This window comes from Procambarus clarkii, chromosome 38 (assembly GCF_040958095.1).
Source record: "Procambarus clarkii isolate CNS0578487 chromosome 38, FALCON_Pclarkii_2.0, whole genome shotgun sequence".
Lineage (NCBI taxonomy): Eukaryota > Metazoa > Arthropoda > Malacostraca > Decapoda > Cambaridae > Procambarus > Procambarus clarkii.
This window is the reverse complement of record NC_091187.1, coordinates 9,210,522-9,223,569: the sequence shown is the minus strand read 5'-3', so window position 1 is coordinate 9,223,569 and position 13,048 is coordinate 9,210,522. Positions and strand designations below refer to the sequence as shown.

General features: G+C 52.8%; 1 protein-coding gene across 1 annotated transcript in view; it reads left to right on the top strand.

The window, feature by feature from the left end:
- LOC138372165 (uncharacterized) overlaps positions 1-13,048 on the top strand; it is a 60,814-nt gene that overhangs the window by 12,567 nt on the left and 35,199 nt on the right. The window lies entirely within an intron of this gene.

Genomic DNA, 13,048 nt, shown 5'->3' with positions numbered 1-13,048 from the left:
CTTCCTGGGGATACTACTGCACCCACGAAGGTTCCTGAGGCTTCCTGGGGATACTACTGCACCCACGAAGGTTTCTGAGGCTTCCTGAGGATACTACTGCACCCACGAAGGTTTCTGAGGCTTCCTGAGGATACTACTGCACCCACGAAGGTTTCTGAGGCTTCCTGAGGATACTACTGCACCCACGAAGGTTTCTGAGGCTTCCTGGGGATACTACTGCACCCACGAAGGTTTCTGAGGCTTCCTGAGGATACTACTGCACCCATGAAGGTTCCTGAGGCTTCCTGAGGATACTACTGCACCCACGAAGGTTTCTGAGGCTTCCTGAGGATACTACAGCACCCACGAAGGTTTCTGAGGCTTCCTGAGGATACTACTGCACCCACGAAGGTTTCTGAGGCTTCCTGAGGATACTACTGCACCCACGAAGGTTCTTGAGGCTTCCTGAGGATACTACTGCACCCACGAAGGTTCTTGAGGCTTCCTGAGGATACTACTGCACCCACGAAGGTTCTTGAGGCTTCCTGAGGATACTACTGCACCCACGAAGGTTCTTGAGGCTTCCTGAGGATACTACTGCACCCACGAAGGTTTCTGAGGCTTCCTGAGGATACTACTGCACCCACGAAGGTTCTTGAGGCTTCCTGAGGATACTACTGCACCACGAAGGTTCTTGAGGCTTCCACTGATGCCGGACCAGAGCTTCACAACCCCCCCCCCCAAGAGCTTTGGCCCTGTCGTCTGGGATTGTTCTATGTCTGACTCTCCTATTTCATTCACAGTCACCTGCATCCCTGGTGACTGTAGATGGTCTGTGTACAGCCACATCCCTGGTGACTGTAGCCACATCCCTGGTGACTGTGTGGCCACATCCCTGGTGACTGTGTGGCCACATCCCTGGTGACTGTGTGGCCACATCCCTGGTGACTGTGTGGCCACATCCCTGGTGACTGTGTGGCCACATCCCTGGTGACTGTGTGGCCACATCCCTGGTGACTGTGTGGCCACATCCCTGGTGACTGTGTGGCCACATCCCTGGTGACTGTGGCCACATCCCTGGTGACTGTGTGGCCACATCCCTGGTGACTGTGTGGCCACATCCCTGGTGACTGTAGATGGACTGTGTACAGCCACATCCCTGGTGACTGTGTGGCCACATCCCTGGTGACTGTGGCCACATCCCTGGTGACTGTGTGGCCACATCCCTGGTGACTGTGTGGCCACATCCCTGGTGACTGTGTGGCCACATCCCTGGTGACTGTGTGGCCACATCCCTGGTGACTGTGTGGCCACATCCCTGGTGACTGTGGATGGTCTGTGTACAGCCACATCCCTGGTGACTGTAGATGGACTGTGTACAGCCACATCCCTGGTGACTGTGGATGGTCTGTGTACAGCCACATCCCTGGTGACTGTAGATGGACTGTGTACAGCCAAATCCCTGGTGACTGTAGATGGACTGTGTACAGCCACATCCCTGGTGACTGTGTGGCCACATCCCTGGTGACTGTGGATGGACTGTGTACAGCCACATCCCTGGTGACTGTGTAGCCACATCCCTGGTGACTGTGGATGGACTGTGTACAGCCACATCCCTGGTGACTGTGTAGCCACATCCCTGGTGACTGTAGCCACATCCCTGGTGACTGCAGCCACATCCCTGGTGACTGTAGCCACATCCCTGGTGACTGTAGCCACATCCCTGGTGCCTGTGTAGCCACATCCCTGGTGCCTGTGTGGCCACATCCCTGGTGACTGTGGCCACATCCCTGGTGACTGTGGCCACATCCCTGGTGACTGTGTGGCCACATCCCTGGTGACTGTGTGGCCACATCCCTGGTGACTGTGTGGCCACATCCCTGGTGACTGTGGATGGTCTGTGTACAGCCACATCCCTGGTGACTGTAGATGGACTGTGTACAGCCACATCCCTGGTGACTGTGGATGGTCTGTGTACAGCCACATCCCTGGTGACTGTAGATGGACTGTGTACAGCCAAATCCCTGGTGACTGTAGATGGACTGTGTACAGCCACATCCCTGGTGACTGTGTGGCCACATCCCTGGTGACTGTGGATGGACTGTGTACAGCCACATCCCTGGTGACTGTGTAGCCACATCCCTGGTGACTGTGGATGGACTGTGTACAGCCACATCCCTGGTGACTGTGTAGCCACATCCCTGGTGACTGTAGCCACATCCCTGGTGACTGCAGCCACATCCCTGGTGACTGTAGCCACATCCCTGGTGACTGTAGCCACATCCCTGGTGCCTGTGTAGCCACATCCCTGGTGCCTGTGTGGCCACATCCCTGGTGACTGTGGCCACATCCCTGGTGACTGTGGCCACATCCCTGGTGACTGTGTGGCCACATCCCTGGTGCCTGTGTGGCCACATCCCTGGTGACTGTGGCCACATCCCTGGTGACTGTGTGGCCACATCCCTGGTGACTGTGTGGCCACATCCCTGGTGACTGTGTGGCCACATCCCTGGTGACTGTGTGGCCACATCCCTGGTGACTGTGTGGCCACATCACTGGTGCCTGTGTGGCCACATCCCTGGTGACTGTGTGGCCACATCCCTGGTGACTGTGTGGCCACATCCCTGGTGACTGTGTGGCCACATCCCTGGTGCCTGTGTGGCCACATCCCTGGTGACTGGCCACATCCCTGGTGACTGTGTGGCCACATCCCTGGTGCCTGTGTGGCCACATCCCTGGTGACTGTGTGGCCACATCCCTGGTGACTGTGTGGCCACATCCCTGGTGACTGTGTGGCCACATCCCTGGTGACTGTGTGGCCACATCCCTGGTGCCTGTGTGGCCACATCCCTGGTGACTGGCCACATCCCTGGTGCCTGTGTGGCCACATCCCTGGTGCCTGTGTGGCCACATCCCTGGTGCCTGCCTTACAGGGCAGGTCACACCATGGTAATAGTGTTACACATTAAGGGTTTGTTTACCTGTAAAAATCTGTTACCAAACTGAACAAATGTTATATATTATAAATATTATTAACATTTATGTAAACATAGCACAAGTATATTTCAAGTATAATCCACATCCTGTTTGTACTTTTTAAAGTGTTTTGCATTTTGCAAGTGTATGTAATATGAGTGTAAACTTAGACAAGATTATAAGAGTTTTTTAACGTTAAGTTTTTATTAACTTTTTCTTTGTCAGTTTTCCAGCATTTGTATAACTATTTTATTCCTATTTAATTTAATTTAATTTAATTTATTTTAATACACCAATTTAAAACACCAATTTAAGAGCCGTTTATTGTATGTAGTGTTTGGTGAGTGCTTCTGTTGCCAGGCTGGACTCAGTAAGCTGTTGTGAATGTATAAATGAGGTCTAACCCGGTCCGTCTAATTACCACAAGCTTCAGAAAGCTTCCTGGCAATACGTTAGTAATGAATAAATATGATATATTTACTCATTATAATGTTGGTGCTGAATGTACAACACGAAAAAACATCATTTTAATCTGAAAAAGTATCTTTTTATAAAGAAATTAGACGAAAATAAAAAGCTGGTGACGCCAAATCAAGTCGACGATCCAAGCTTCGGTTAGGTTAGGTTTGGTTAGGTTAGGTTAGGATAGGTTAGGTTAGGTCAGCCTAACCTAACATATCATATTTATTCATTAATAACGTATTGCCAGGAAGCTTTGTAATTTTTTCCTCACACTTCATATTCCTTCACTGCACATTTCACACGTATTTACCGACCAATTACTGTGTAAGAGTTTTCACACCAGGTAAGATGAATACCTATTGTAGCGAGCTTCCTGCTCCAACTGAACAAGTGCCTGGACACACTTAGGCCTCATTATGTTGCGTATAACGCACTCAAGTCTATAAACAGACTCTTATAATCAACACTTAACACAACAGGAAACTTATCTTATCTTACGCTTTCTCTCATGTACACCCGACTACTACACCCCCACGGGGTGGGTATGGGGTCCATTACCACCCACAGGATGGGTATGGGGTCCACCACCACCCACAGGTTGGGTATGGGGTCTACTACCACCCACAGGATGGGTATGGGGTCTACTACCACCCACAGGTTGGGTATGGGGTCCACTACCACCCACAGGATGGGTATGGGGTCTACTACCACCCACAGGATGGGTGTGGGGCTCACTACCACCCACAGGTTGGGTGTGGGGTCCACTACCACCCACAGGATGGGTATGGGGTCCACTACCACCCACAAGATGGGTGTGGGGTCCACTACCACCCACAGGATGGGTGTGGGGTCCTCTACCACCCACAGGATGGGTATGGGGTCCACTACCACCCACAGGATGGGTATGGGGTCCACCATCACCCACAGGATGGGTATGGGGTCCACTACCACCCACAAGATGGGTGTGGGGTCCACTACCACCCACAGGATGGGTGTGGGGTCCACTACCACCCACAGGATGGGTATGGGGTCCACCACCACCCACAGGATGGGTATGGGGTCCACTACCACCCACAGGATGGGTATGGGGTCCACTACCACCCACAGGATGGGTATGGGGTCCACTACCACCCACAGGATGGGTATGGGGTCCACTACCATCCACAGGATGGGTATGGGGTCCACTACCACCCACAGGATGGGTGTGGGGTCCTCTACCACCCACAGGATATGTGTGGGGTCCACTACCACCCACAGGATGGGTGTGGGGTCCACTACCACCCACAGGATGGGTGTGGGGTCCACTACCACCCACAGGATGGGTGTGGGGTCCACTACCACCCACAGGATGGGTATGGGGTCCACTACCACCCACAGGATGGGTGTGGGGTCCACTACCACCCACAGGATGGGTGTGGGGTCCACTACCACCCACAGGATGGTATGGGGTCCACTACCACCCACAGGATAGGTATGGGGTCCACTACCACCCACGGGATGGGTGTGGGGTCCTCTACCACCCATTGGATGGGTGTGGGGTCCACTACCACCCACAGGATGAGTATGGGGCCCACTACCACCCACAGGATGGGTATGGGGTCCACTACCACCCCACAGGATGGGTATGGGGTCCACTACCACCCACAGGATGGGTATGGGGTCCACTACCACCCACAGGATGGGTATGGGGTCCACTACCACCCACAGGATGGGTGTGGGGTCCTCTACCACCCACAGGATGGGTGTGGGGTCCACCATCACCCACAGGATGGGTATGGGGTCCACCACCACCCACAGGATGGATGTGGGGTCCACTACCACCCACAGGATGGGTATGGGGTCCACTACCACCCACAGGATAGGTATGGGCTCCACTACCACCCACAGGATGGGTGTGGGGTCCACTACCACCCACAGGATGGGTGTGGGGTCCTCTACCACCCAAAGGATGGGTGTGGGGTCCACCATCACCCACAGGATGGGTATGGGGTCCACCATCACCCACAGGATGGGTATGGGGTCCACCACCACCCACAGGATGGGTGTGGGGTCCACTACCACCCACAGGATGGGTATGGGGTCCACTACCACCCACAGGATGGGTATGGGGTCCACTACCACCCACAGGATGGGTGTGGGGTCCTCTACCACCCACAGGATGGGTGTGGGGTCCACTACCACCCACAGGATGAGTATGGGGTCCACTGCCACCCATAGGATGGGTATGGGGTCCACCAACACCCCACAGGATGGGTATAGGGTCCACTACCACCCACAGGATGGGTATGGGGGCCCACTACCACCCACAGGATGGGTATGGGGTCCACTACCACCCACAGGATGGGTATGGGGTCCACTACCACCCACAGGATGGGTGTGGGGTCCACTACCACCCACAGGATGGGTATGGGGTCCAATACCACCCACAGGATGGGTATGGGGTCCAATACTGCCCACAGGATGGGTATGAGGTCCACTACCACCCACAGGATGGGTGTGGGCTCCACTACCACCCACAGGATGGGTATGGGGTCCACTACCACCCACAGGATGGGTATGGGGTCCACTACCACCCACAGGATGGGTATGGGGTCCAATACTGCCCACAGGATGGGTATGGGGTCCACTACCACCCACAGGATGGGAATGGGGTCCACTACCACCCACAGGATGGGTATGGGGTCCACTACCACCCACAGGATGGGTATGGGGTCCACTACCACCCACAGGATGGGTATGGGGTCCTCTACCACAAACAGGATGGGTGTGGGGTCCACTACCACCCACAGGATGGGTATGGGGTCCACTACCACCCACATTGTGGGTGTGGGGTCCTCTACCACCCACAGGATGGGTGTGGGGTCCACTACCACCCACAGGATGGGTGTGGGGTCCACTACCACCCACAGGATGGGTGTGGGGTCCACTACCACCCACAGGATGGGTATGGGGTCCACTATCACCCACAGGATGGGTATTGGGTCCACTACCACCCACAGGATGGGTATGGGGTCCACTACCACCCACAGGATGGGTATGGGGTCCACTACCACCCACAGGATGGGTATGGGGTCCACTACCACCCACAGGATGGGTATGGGGTCCACTACCACCCACAGGATGGGTGTGGGGTCCACTACCACCCACAGGATGGGTGTGGGGTCCACTACCACCCACAGGATGAGTATGGGGTCCACTACCACCCCACAGGATGGGTATGGGGTCCACTACCACCCACAGGATGGGTATGGGGTCCACTACCACCCACAGGATGGGTATGGGGTCCACCATCACCCACAGGATGGGTGTGGGGTCCACTACCACCCACAGGATGGGTATGGGGTCCACCATCACCCACAGGATGGGTGTGGGGTCCACTACCACCCACAGGATGGGTGTGGGGTCCACTACCACCCACAGGATGGGTGTGGGGTCCACTACCAGCCACAGGATGGGTGTGGGGTCCACTACCACCCACAGGATGGGTATGGGGTCCACTACCACCCCACAGGATGGGTATGGGGTCCGCTACCACCCACAGGATGGGTATGGGGTCCACTACCACCCACAGGATGGGTATGGGGTCCACTACCACCCACAGGATGGGTATGGGGTCCACCATCACCCACAGGATGGGTGTGGGGTCCACTACCACCCACAGGATGGGTATGGGGTCCACTACCACCCCACAGGATGGATATGGGGTCCACTACCACCCACAGGATGGGTATGGGTCCACCATCACCCACAGGATGGGTGTGGGGTCCACTACCACCCACAGGATGGGTGTGGGGTCCACTACCACCCACAGGATGGGTGTGGGGTCCACTACCACCCCACAGGATGGGTGTGGGGTCCACTACCACCCCACAGGATGGGTATGGGGTCCACTACCACCCACAGGATGGGTGTGGGGTCCACTACCACCCTCAGGATGGGTGTGGGTTCCACTACCACCCACAGGATGGGTATGGGGTCCACTACCACCCCACAGGATGGGTATGGGGTCCACTACCACCCACAGGATGGGTGTGGGGTCCACTACCACCCACAGGATGGGTGTGGGGTCCTCTACCACCCACAGGATGGGTGTGGGGTCCTTTACCACCCACAGGATGGGTATGGGGTCCACTACCACCCACAGGATGGGTATGGGGTCCAATACTGCCCACAGGATGGGTATGGGGTCCACTACCACCCCACAGGATGGGTATGGGGTCCACTACCACCCACAGGATGGGTATGGGGTCCACTACTACCCACAGGATGGGTATGGGGTCCAATACTGCCCACAGGATGGGTATGGGGTCCAATACTGCCCACAGGATGGGTATGGGGTCCAATACTGCCCACAGGATGGGTATGGGGTCCACTACCACCCACAGGATGGGTATGGGGTCCACTACCACCCACAGGATGGGTATGGGGTCCACTACCACCCACAGGATGGGTGTGGGGTCCTCTACCACCCACAGGATGGGTGTGGGGTCCACTACCACCCACAGGATGAGTATGGGGTCCACTGCCACCCATAGGATGGGTATGGGGTCCACCAACACCCCACAGGATGGGTATAGGGTCCACTACCACCCACAGGATGGGTATGGGGCCCACTACCACCCACAGGATGGGTATGGGGTCCACTACCACCCACAGGATGGGTATGGGGTCCACTACCACCCACAGGATGGGTGTGGGGTCCACTACCACCCACAGGATGGGTATGGGGTCCAATACCACCCACAGGATGGGTATGGGGTCCAATACTGCCCACAGGATGGGTATGAGGTCCACTACCACCCACAGGATGGGTGTGGGCTCCACTACCACCCACAGGATGGGTATGGGGTCCACTACCACCCACAGGATGGGTATGGGGTCCAATACTGCCCACAGGATGGGTATGGGGTCCACTACCACCCACAGGATGGGAATGGGGTCCACTACCACCCATAGGATGGGTATGGGGTCCACTACCACCCACAGGATGGGTATGGGGTCCACTACCACCCACAGGATGGGTATGGGGTCCTCTACCACCCACAGGATGGGTGTGGGGTCCACTACCACCCACAGGATGGGTATGGGGTCCACTACCACCCACATTGTGGGTGTGGGGTCCACTACCACCCACAGGATGGGTGTGGGGTCCACTACCACCCACAGGATGGGTGTGGGGTCCACTACCACCCACAGGATGGGTGTGGGGTCCACTACCACCCACAGGATGGGTATGGGGTCCACTATCACCCACAGGATGGGTATTGGGGCCACTACCACCCACAGGATGGGTATGGGGTCCACTACCACCCACAGGATGGGTATGGGGTCCACTACCACCCACAGGATGGGTATGGGGTCCACTACCACCCACAGGATGGGTATGGGGTCCACTACCACCCACAGGATGGGTGTGGGGTCCACTACCACCCACAGGATGGGTGTGGGGTCCACTACCACCCACAGGATGAGTATGGGGTCCACTACCACCCCACAGGATGGGTATGGGGTCCACTACCACCCACAGGATGGGTATGGGGTCCACTACCACCCACAGGATGGGTATGGGGTCCACTACCACCCACAGGATGGGTATGGGGTCCACCATCACCCACAGGATGGGTGTGGGGTCCACTACCACCCACAGGATGGGTATGGGGTCCACCATCACCCACAGGATGGGTGTGGGGTCCACTACCACCCACAGGATGGGTGTGGGGTCCACTACCACCCACAGGATGGGTGTGGGGTCCACTACCAGCCACAGGATGGGTGTGGGGTCCACTACCACCCACAGGATGGGTATGGGGTCCACTACCACCCCACAGGATGGGTATGGGGTCCGCTACCACCCACAGGATGGGTATGGGGTCCACTACCACCCACAGGATGGGTATGGGGTCCACTACCACCCACAGGATGGGTATGGGGTCCACCATCACCCACAGGATGGGTGTGGGGTCCACTACCACCCACAGGATGGGTATGGGGTCCACTACCACCCCACAGGATGGATATGGGGTCCACTACCACCCACAGGATGGGTATGGGTCCACCATCACCCACAGGATGGGTGTGGGGTCCACTACCACCCACAGGATGGGTATGGGGTCCACTACCACCCCACAGGATGGGTATGGGGTCCACTACCACCCACAGGATGGGTAGTGGACCCCATACTGCCCATAGGATGGGTATGGGGTCTATTCGTTTGCCTTGTTCGGGTTGAATGTAGACACAGTAGTCGCTTCTGTATATATTTATTGAGTGAGGCAAACAGGTGTATAACTGGCCAGCCGAGGTCCACCTACTCTGGGTCTGTGAGGATAACTGAGGCTGCTGGGAGCATGCTTGATGCTCCTCTGTCTGGCATGACGTCAGAGGCCTACTTGCCTGTGATTGGTTACATTTCAACTGACAGAATTTTGAGTATAACACCGCTCGGACACGCTACCAAGTCGACGTCCCTTGTCGACAAGCTCTGGCTAGCTATATAGTTACAATGATACTGAAAGGACCTCGGTGGCATTCAATAATGGCTTACATGTGAAATTTGCATAATAAAACATTGAAAGAAGATCAGGTGTGCGTAATACAAACAACTCGGCATATATGCACCAAAAAAAAAAAATTCATCATAATAGGTGAAAATCATGGTAACAATTCTTTGATTAAACCAGAGTATTAAGAACATGTGTATGTCTACTGATCAGATATGAACAATACAACTCAAGGTATTGCCTAAACAAAATTATTAACATGTGTCAATGGCATGTGCTTGAAAACCATACAAAATTAAACAATTATTACATTAATGGAACAAAGTTCTGACCTAACAACCACAATTGAATTTCAAGATAGATAATGATTTTTTTTTTTTTTTTTTTTCTCTTTTCTTTGCAACTTGTAAAGCGGAGCGGCTATAATAGAGAATCCAGCAATAAATGAACGATAAAATCCTACAAGACCTGTGAACTGTCTTACGGCTTCTGCGGTACGAGGTGTTGGAAAATCACGGGCAGCAATAATTTTTGATTCATTCAATGTAATACCTGAAGGTGTAACTGTATGACCTAGGAAATTAATCTTTTGCTTTAAAAATGAACATTTTGCAAGCTTTATTTTTAAATTAGCTTCAGCGAGCTTTGCAAGTACTTTCTCAAGGTTCTGGAAATGAGTCTGAACATCTTGCGACATGATTATGAGATCATCAAGGTAAACTAGAAGTGTACTTCCTATCAATCTACGAAATAGATTTGTCATGAGCCGTGAAAAGGTTATTGGACTACTACGCAAACCAAACGGCATTCTTTTGAAATGAAAATGACCATTGGGAGTACTAAAGGCTGTCAATTGTTTACTTTCCTCATCAAGGGGGATTTGCCAGAATCCCTGCAACAAATCTAACGTTGAGAATACTTTGTTTCGACCAATACTTTGCAACAAATCATTTAGAACTGGAAGTGGGAAACGATCAGGTATTGTTACTCTGTTAAGCTTGCGATAATCGATTACAGGTCTCCAAGTCCCATCTCGCTTTGGTACAAGAATCAATGGAGCGTTCCATGGCGAATTACTCGATTCAATTACATCACTCTGTAACATTTCTTCTACAAGTCTATCTGCTTCTGCTCTCTGAGAATGGGGAAGACGGTAAGCTGGTACATAAATAGGCGTAGTTCCTTGTTCAAGGGGAATTTTATGTGTAATGAGAGGAGTGAGACCTAATTTTTCTCCTGGTAGAGCAACAACAGCTCTATTCCTGTTCAAAATTTCCAAAAGCTGAGCCACAGAGTCAGGAAAATCAGTAGGACTGAGGTGTTGCGCTTGCACCTCTGGCTGAGATCCCTGTTCTCCTGGTGTGAGTGTACAAACAGTATGATCCATGGAGACATCATCCACAACTCGCACCGGTAACGAGTAATGGGCAAAATCTACAACATGGGTACCAGACTGGAGATGGATATCGGCATTACTAGTGTTTGCGATAAAAAGTGAGACAGTACCATCCTGCACTGTGTGCCAGGAGGGTTCAACAAATGTACCATTCACTTTACATGTTTCACTTTCCGCAATCACATCCGACAACTCAGGCACTCCCTGAACCTTAACTCTTATTCTGGTGAGAGAATGAGGGTGTAGCACAGTGTCAGTAGCCGTGGAACCACTGACTTCAGAGATGGAAGCTGCCAGGCGAGCGAGACAACGAGAATCCGTTAGGGCGTCCCCTTCCAGAAAGTCCCGATACTCATTCTCCTTAACAACTGCACAACTACTATGCTTCAATCGAGTGCCCGTTTTCTCGGGTATGCTACCACGACAATGATCTGACAAACCTACGCTTGCAAGGCGGGTGTCAACAAAATTAACAAAATCTGATTGAAGATTGAACTCGTGGCCCTGTCGATACATGCTACACAAGGGTATGACATGGTCTTTGATACTTATGTTCCAACGATGGGGAAACAATGCAATATTTTCATCAATCATGGTGTACAGACCTAAGAGAATGTCTCCAGGAAAATGAATAATGTCAACAACTAAACATGTTATAGACAATGTGACATCATTGAACTTGAGTGGGAGGTCAATTTCACCCTGAACTTTTACTTTATTTCCTGAAATACCACTTAGAAAAGGTATGTGTGACTGTTTTAAAATAGTAGGGTGCTTACTTTCAATGTCTCTAAGAGCTGAGGGCTTGACAATATTAATTTTTGCACCTGAGTCAAGAAAAACTTTTAAAACTCTACCATGTACAATGGCTGATACAAGGGGACCATCACTTGAGACTGGACAAGTTACTACTTTTGACTTATGTTGTCTGGGATATCTGCGTCTTGTTTGTGTCAAATTTACTGTGGATCCGTCAACATCTACAACTGGTCTAGAGTCAGTGTCCTCCTCTGTCAAGTGTCCAAATCTATTTTGGGTAGCTACTGAATACACAGGGAGGGCACTAGGATTGGCTAGCTTGAATTGGTTAGCGGATGGCCTTGGGGGTTTCCCGACGACATGGAGTGAACATTCTGAGCTCCAGCATTCTGTGACTGAGCATTATAATTTGAAGTTGCATTATAGCTGGGCTGGGAGTTGTAATTACGAGAGTTCTGATAATGTCTTGGACGCTGTGAGCCTCGCCAAGACTGACCATGGGAGTTACGAGGTGGAGATGTCCTTTGCCTAGCTCTACAATCCGCAGTGTGGTGACCAACTTGTTTATGGTACGTGCAATATGGAAGCCTAGAATGATTAGATTGATGAGGGGGCCGAGAGAATTGTCTAGGAGGTGATGATCTAGGGGCGGACCAACAGTCCCTTGCAAGGTGGTTACTCTTACCACAATGCCAACATGAGGGAGTGGATGGTTGTGGACTATGGCGTTTCGGCATTTTATGAGGCGGCGAATTTGACTGGGGGCTACGAGCATGGGTACGCTTCTGCGACCAAGAGTTTTGAGAATTTGTGGGAGGATGCTGAGAGCTTGTGACTACATTTACAGCATCAGAGGGTGGCAACAGTTGAGCACTTCGGGGAGCTAGTTTATCGGCGGCATTGTTAATAGCCTCAAACACTTCAACAATTTCATGTTTAACACCAAAATTTTGTTGCTCAACGATTGGTTTTGTAT